Source organism: Cebus imitator, unplaced genomic scaffold (assembly GCF_001604975.1).
Source record: "Cebus imitator isolate Cc_AM_T3 unplaced genomic scaffold, Cebus_imitator-1.0 Scaffold31, whole genome shotgun sequence".
NCBI lineage: Eukaryota > Metazoa > Chordata > Mammalia > Primates > Cebidae > Cebus > Cebus imitator.
The window spans coordinates 7146730-7154482 of NW_016107346.1; the positions used below are offsets into that span (position 1 = coordinate 7146730).

Genomic DNA, 7753 nt, shown 5'->3' on the forward strand with positions numbered 1-7753 from the left:
AAAAGAAAGAAAAATAAAGATCTATAAACATTTAAAGGAAGCAAACTCGAAAAAATTTATCACTGAAGTATGACTAACAGAGGAAATTCACTCCAAACTACTTAGAAAACATAGGGCAGCAGAGTTTGATGAGTAATGGCACATACCAGAAGGAATTTTAATTCTTTAAGAAATTTGAGATTAAAATGAGTACTATCAAAAACTATTGCATCCTGAGCCTGGCATAAAGCAGGCACTTAATTATTTAAGTGAATGGATGACATTGTCAGAAAATTTCTGGGATTGAATCCAAGCTAAATATCAAATGTGGTAAAGAACAACCCAATTTCTAAAACCAGAAATTTGATCTAAAGCTAGAGCTCATCTAATCCAAATACATTTTTAGTAGGACCATTTTGAACCAGCATGCAACTCGAGCTATTTGTCCACTTCTTGTTGTAAGAGAGCTTCAGCATCTCCCAAAAGGTGGTTCTTTGTAGTCGGTTTTTTGCTTTGTTTTGTTGTTGTTTTTTCGAGAGTCTAGCTCTGTCACCAGTCTGGAGTGCAGTGGTGCAATCACGGCTCACGAAAACCTCCACCACACAGGCTGCCTCCCAAGTAGCTGGGATTACAGCCATTAGTCACCACACCCACGGCTAATTTTTGTATTTTTAGTAGAGATGGGGTTTCGCCATGATACCCAGGCTGGTCTCAAATTCCTGATCTCAGGTAATCTGCCCACCTCGACCTCCCAAATTGCTGAGATTAATGGCGTGAGCCCCCTTGGTGCCAGGCCTCTTTTTAGTTTTCAATATCTCAGTGGATTTAAGTAAAATCTGCTAATATAATTTTATATTGGACGTTAACCAGAGGGTAACTTTGATACTGGTAAAGTAGCAGTGTAAATTAGGTGAGTTGCAAAGTGTTATAGGAGAACTTCAAGTGGCAAATGCTGATTAACTTTCTGTAGAACACCAAAGGAGAAAGGGGAAAAAAATTATTTTTTGATAGGGCTATTTTTCTTTTCTTTTCTTTCCTTTCTTTTTTTTTTTTTTTTTTTTTTTTTTGTTTTTCTCTCTCTTTCTCCCAGGCTGGAGTGCAGTGTCGGGATGTTGGCTCACTGCAACCTCCACCTCCCAGGTTCAAAGGATTCTCCTGCCTCAGCCTCCCGAGTAGCTGGGATTACAGGTGTTTTGCACCACCACACCAGGCCCGGCTAATTTTTGTATTTTTAGTAGAGACGGGGTTTCACTGTGTTGGTCAGGCTGGTCTAGAACTCCTGACCTCATGATCCACCTGCATGAGCCTCCCAAAGTGCTGGGATTACAGACGTGAGCCACCACGCCCAGCCAGTTGTAGTTTATTTTCTAAAAAAATTAGCCCTGTCGGCTGGGCGTGGTGGCTCACGCCTGTAATCCCAACACTTTGGGAGACTGAGGCGGGCAGATCACCTGAGGTCCGGAAATCGAGACCAGCCTGACCAATATGAAGAAGCCCCATCTCTACTAAAAATACAACATCAGACCGGTGTGGTGACATGTGCCTGTAATCCCAGCTACTTCGGAGGCTGAGGCAGGAGAATTGCTTGAACCCCGGAGGGGAAGGTTGCGGTGAGCTGAGATTGTGCCATTGCACTCCAGCCTGGGCAACAAGAGCGAAACTCCGTCTCGAAAAAACAAAAACTACAACTTTGGCAGGGAGAGTCTGCTTCAAACCTTAATTTGCATAGTAGTTAACCTGGGGATGCTGCTAGAGGCAGATTTGATAGGGCAGGTCTGGGATGGTCCTGGGAGTCTGCAATTCTGAGTGCTGGCAGGTGCTACTGGGTTGTCGACCATACTTTGAACAGCAAAGGTATAAACTCTCATCAAGCTTAGGTGACTTAATCGTTTTCAATTAATAATGTGATTCAAGTGTGATTGTTGTTTTGCAACGAAAGAAAGTTTCCAGAAAACATCAGTACTGCTCATTTCCCCCGTTTTCAAATGGGGAAAAAAACACAACTCTGAATTGTAGTTCCAGGCTCCACAGTCAGTTATTCTAAGGCTGCTTTGAAGGACCACATTACACGCCTATGACCCCAGGGCAGTTCTCCAAGGTGCGGGTGTCAGGGTCAGCTGAGAAGGGCGGAGGGGACACTGGGGATGCCCGGCCGCCCTCGGCCGTAGACGTCAGCCCTTTCCAGGAACGTGCTGGCCCGTCCCCACCGCGCGCGGCCGCCGATTGGCTGAGACAGCGCCGGGCGTGACGTCAGGCCCCGCCCCGCCGCCCTCCGGCCCCGCCCCGCGGGGTGGCCTGGCAGTTTGGTCTGGAGCAGCTGAAACCGGTTTGAGCGTGGCCGCTTCCTGTCGCTCGGCGCCGCGGCGGGCCGCCTGGGAGAGCGCTGGCGAGGCACGGACGGCGGGCGCCCGGCACCTCGGCCCGGGGTCCTCGCTCTCGGGCGGGGCGGGGGCGACGCGGACCCGCGGACTAGCGAACCCTGCAGGTGAGGCGGGCCGGCGGGCGCCGGGTGCGGGGGCCGGGCAGCCGCTCACGTGGCGGGCCGAGCTGTCAGGGCGGCCCCGGGACGCGGCGGGGCGGGGGGCGTCGGGGCCGAGGCGCGGGCGGGGTCCTCGGGCCGGGCCGGGCGCTGCCCGCAGGGGAACGGCGGCCGGGCGTTCGCTGCGCTAAATCGGTGGCTGGGATGCACTCTTGGACTTTTATTGTTCACGGCCGCGGTTCCGCTGGGCTGCCTGAGGCTTAGTTCCCTTCTGAAAAATGCGTGGGGCACTTGAGGGATAGCAGGATGCGTGGCGCGTAGGACCACCGCAAACGTGCGGAGTACTGAGTCAGGGAACAAAGACACCAAAGACGCAGGTGAAACCCTCTGCGGACTTCCCCTGCCCCACCGCGGCCCCCTGGCGCACCGCCGCGCGGTGTCCCTAAGTTATTCATCGTGTTTTGACAACTGCTTATTTTCCGAGATTACCTGGACACGTTGTCTAGGGCATGCTTGTGTAATTCAGTTATTCCCAAAAACCGAAGTGCCTTTCCTAAGAAGAGGTTCCAGGAATAGTCATCAGTGACCTCGATACGATTTTTTTAGGTCTGCTGCCCCTTCGCTTCAAAGCTCTACTTTCCCAAAGCTCTTCAGACTTCCTTGTTGAGTTAGGGGAGACAGCCTCAATCACTTAGGTGTTTTTCATCAGCCCTCCCCCCAGACTCCACTGGCCGGCTGGAAAAGAAATCGGGCATGAATTGTAGAGGATTCTTCCACCTTAAGGCAGCTGTTAGTCTGATGTAACCTGCATAGAGGAACTGATGGAAGCGAGCAGGATGTTTGGACCCGATGTTTTCTTCATACTCTTCCGTCGCCCTCCCATTTCTGCACAGCTCTCACCCACTACTCTACCCCTTCATGTTTCCCTTGCTACGTTTCTGACAAGTTGTGACTTAACTAAGAAATAAATACAAGCTAGCAGTCTTTTTTTCCCCCAAAAAATTCCTAATGTCGTGGATACAAATAACACCAAGCAAAACTGCACATGGTGCAATCTATTTCTGATTAAGAACTAGGAAGAGCCAGAGCTAGAGAAAACCCTAGTATTCTATACAAAATTTAAATCTGCAAATAACGACGTGGGAAAGTTGGACTCAGAGAAATAATGACCACAAAAGAAAACTCATCGTGGCAAAGTGAGTAAAATTTGATATATACATAAACTACATTGATGAATTAAATCTTTATGAGTTAAAACAGGAAAAAAAATGTGTGAAACATACACGAGAATAATATCACGATAAAATGAATGGAAAACGTTTGGGGAAATGTTACTGCATTGTTTACAGAGTTGATTGATCAAGGAACTGACTAGGCTTAATGAAATCTATTCCAGAAACAGTTTCTTTTTTTTTTCTTTAAGATGGGGTTTCACCGTGATGGCCAGGCTAGTCTTAAACTCCTGACCTCAGGTGATCCACCCACCTCGGCCTCCCAAAGTGCTAGGACTACAGGCGTGAGCCACCGCTCGCGGACTGAAACAGTTTCTTAATAAAGATCCATTAATGTCTTAACATGTTTTATTAAACTATTGGCTTAAAGTATATGGGAATCAGAATGACAGTCACAACTTGTTAGAAACATAGCAAAGGCCATAATCGTTCTTCACTAAGATGAGCAAAAATAACTCAGGGAGAGGTAGGAATTTTATATATTCCTTTATTCAGCTAGTTAAGAGGATCAAAGCTGCCAAGGCCTAGGAAAGGGCAAGGAGAATTGGAAACAGCTTTTTTCCTTGAAAAAATTTGAAGGAAAACAGATATTCCTTTTAGCCAGAAAAACACTTTAGCTAAAATATCTGACTTCAGTTTAAAGTAAATGTCTCTGTACCTTAGTTTACTTCATATCCCTTTTGTTTCCCAGGCTGGTAAATCAGTAGTGTCACGTGTTGGGAAACTTTATTCGAGGAAAAGAATAGAGTAGAATTTATTTTGCCAGGTAGTGTGAACTCTGAAATTTTAAAAAATGTAAATTAATTACCATGTTATTTTGCCAGTTGCCTGAGTCTTTTAAAAAGGTTTATGTAAATACTCAGAATCTCAGATGAAAATGCTGTTTAGTTTTTCTCTTCAAAAAGTACAAAATGAATGTTATGTTTTCAATAACCAAAAAGCAAAAGCCTGTCTCATAGTCCTATGTGAGGTAATAGGCGAGTTGGTTAAATTAGCTGGTCAGCTCACGTGCATACAATGACTAATGTTTTTCATCTGACTCTTGTTTCATGTATATCCAGAAGACCTCCCTTTTTTCTTTCTCTTTCTCCTTCTTTTCCCTCCCTCCCTGCCTCCCTCCCTCCCTTCCCTCCCTCCCTCCTTCCCTCCTTCGCTCCTTCCTTCCCTTTTTTTTTTTAATTTTAAAGATGGGGTTTCACCATGGTGGCCAGGCTGGTCTTGAACTCCTGACCTCAGGTGATCCACCCACCTCGGCCTCCCAAAGTGCTAGGATTACAGGCATGAGCCACTGCACCCGGCCCAGACCTCCCCTTTTCAATTTAGGATTTTTTTTTTTTTACTTGTTTAGAAGAAGATGTATGGGTGGGTGCATAAATTTTTTGTACCACAACACAATTGTTTACTTTGTCACTGCTGCTTTGCTGGTGGTAACTGGATGCCAAAATTGTATACTTCAACACTGCATCAGACTTTTGGCCTCTGTCCATAATCCAGTTAACTGCATTTGGAACAACTCCCTAGCCTTTTATATGGTATGGTATCAAATTTGGGGGTTGAGGGGTGGTCAGGCTGGAAATCAAACCGGATTGCTTGCCTTTGGCAAATCAAGTGGAAGATGATGCTTTGTTGACCTTTGGGGAGGTTTTCTGGGAGGTGTTTTTGTGCTTGTGTATGTAGTTTTGTATTTACTGGAGCTGTTTACTGCCAAGTTACTATAGTCACTCTTATAAAATAAAAGACTCAATTTCTATAATCAGTTCATTTCCCTTTTATTAAATTTACTTAAGTTTTCCGTTTGCCTTAATGCAATAGAAATCTAGAGATAATTTTGTACTAGCTGTTGATTTTAATGCATGGGAATAATATCTGGTTTCCCTTAAGTTGATGAAAACAGTTATTTAAAATTAACCCACAAATAGCAAAATACCAACTATTTAATCATGTATATGAGGTTGTCCTTAGTTGAGAACCATGTCAGTCAATGCCAAATGAAAGGACAACTTAAAGGTTAAGATTGAAGTTGTTCTTTCAGCCCTTTTGATGGGTGATGGAATATTTACTCTCTTAAAATTAATTCAGTAACTTAAATATTTGTCAAGCATTTTATTTTATTTTATTTTATTTTATTTTATTTTATTTAGGTAGAGTCTCACTCTGTCACCCAGGCAGTGTGGTGGTGCAATCTCAGCTCACTATAATCTCTGCCTTCTGGGTTCAAGTGATTCTCATGTTTCAGCCTCCCAAGTAGCTGGGATTACAGGCATGTACCACCACTCCTGGCTAATTTTTTTTTTCTTTTTTTGTATTTTTAGTAGAGACGGGGTTTTGCCATGTGGGTCAGGCTAGTCTTGAACTCCTGACCTAAAGTGATCCGCCTGTCCCAGCCTCCCAAAGTGCTGGGATTATAGGCATGAGCGATCAAGCCTGGTCACCATGTTTACTCTTGGTTGCCGAAAGTAGAATAAGAGGTTATTTATCTTAAGAAATTATTTTGATGAATGAAGGGAAGGCTTGCTTTCTTTTTTTTGAGGGAGGGAGACAGAGTCTTGCTGTGTCACTCCTGGGTAGCTGGAATTACGGTTGCCCACCATGATACCTGACTAATTTGTATTTTTAGTAGAGACAGGGTTTCACCATGTTGGCCAGGCTGGTCTCGAACTCCTGACCTCAGGTGATCTGCCTGCCTTAGCCAAAGTGCTGGGATTACAGGCATGAGCCACCGTGCCCTGCCAAAGGGAAGGTTTTCACTAGTGTAGTATTGGATGTTCTAATCAAAATGCTGAAGTTGCCAAATATAGAATTTCTTTTTTTCTTTAATTTTTTTTGTTTTTATTTTTTGTCTTCTTATTTTTCAAATAGAGAATTTCTTGTCCAAATATGACATGACTCCACATTGATGGTCTTGCACTCTGTGAGATGAATATTGGACAATGTACATTTTTATGTATATATAAACACACATTCAGTGTTACATTTTATAATTTACGTAAATGTATTGATACATAGCTTATAGCTAACTTGGAACCTGGACTGTTGACCCTCATCTCAACCTCAGCCCTGTTGTTGTTTGGAGCTGGACAGTTAATTATTTGTGGAGGGATGTAGTGTGTATTGTAGGGTGTTCAGCAGCACTCCTTGGCCTTTACCCGCTAGATGCCAGGAGTGCCACTCCCAGTTGTGATAACCAAAAATGCCTCCTGACATTACCAGATAATCCCCTGGAGGGCAGAATTGCCTTCGGTGAGAACTGCTGGTATAGATCTATCTACCTTGACTGGGAAGTGTAGCTAATTGTGCATAGCAGTGTTCATTAAATGACTCAAGGGGAGGGGAAGGGAGCAAAGCAGAACTAGAAAAATGACTAAGGTAGCTATGAAAGGTACTTTCGAATTGTTTCATAAAGTAATATATAAATGCAATTGTTTCATAAAGTAATATATAAATGTACATGATGCAGAATAAAGATGTGATTGGAATTCTTGTAGGAACATTGGTGGGTTGGGGGGCAAAGGTTTTTTTAGGGGGTTGTTGAAGATTTGTAGACTATGGTGTGTCTTTTGGTGGAGTATGTTCTTTCTCCATTTAAATTATGTAACTATCTCGAAGTATATGTATGTGTGAATTTATTTTTTTGACTTCCTTTAGGTACTTAAGTTAGTGGATGGGAAACAGATTCCTTTGGCTGACACAGACAGGGAAGAAATTTAAAAATTAGCTTTCTCTCTCTTCTCTCCCTCTCTGTCTCTCTCTCTTTTATGAGACAGAGTTTCACTCTTATTGCCCAGGCTGGAGTGCAATGGCAAGATCTTGGCTCACCACAACCTCTGCCTCTGGGTTCAAGCGATTCTCCTACTTCAGCCTCCTGAGTAGCTGGGATTACTGGCATGCACCACCACACCCAGCTAATTTTGTATTTTTAGCAGAGATGGGGTTTTTCCGTGTTGGTCAGGCTGATCTCAAACTCCCGACCTCTGGCGATCCTCCCTCCTTGGCCTCCCAAAGTGCTGGGAGCCACCAAGCCTGGCCTCTTTTATTTATTTATTTATTTAATATATATATATAT

At 44.1% G+C, this 7753-nt stretch overlaps 1 protein-coding gene across 1 annotated transcript in view; it reads left to right on the forward strand.

Moving 5' to 3' along the window:
- Positions 1-2273: 2273 nt before the first annotated feature.
- The window catches only part of GPCPD1 (glycerophosphocholine phosphodiesterase 1), a 73266-nt gene continuing 67786 nt past the window's right edge, over positions 2274-7753 (forward strand). The window contains exon 1 of the mRNA XM_037736958.1: positions 2274-2464. The gene's annotated coding sequence lies outside the window, so the exon portion shown is untranslated. The remainder of the gene's footprint in view (positions 2465-7753) is intronic.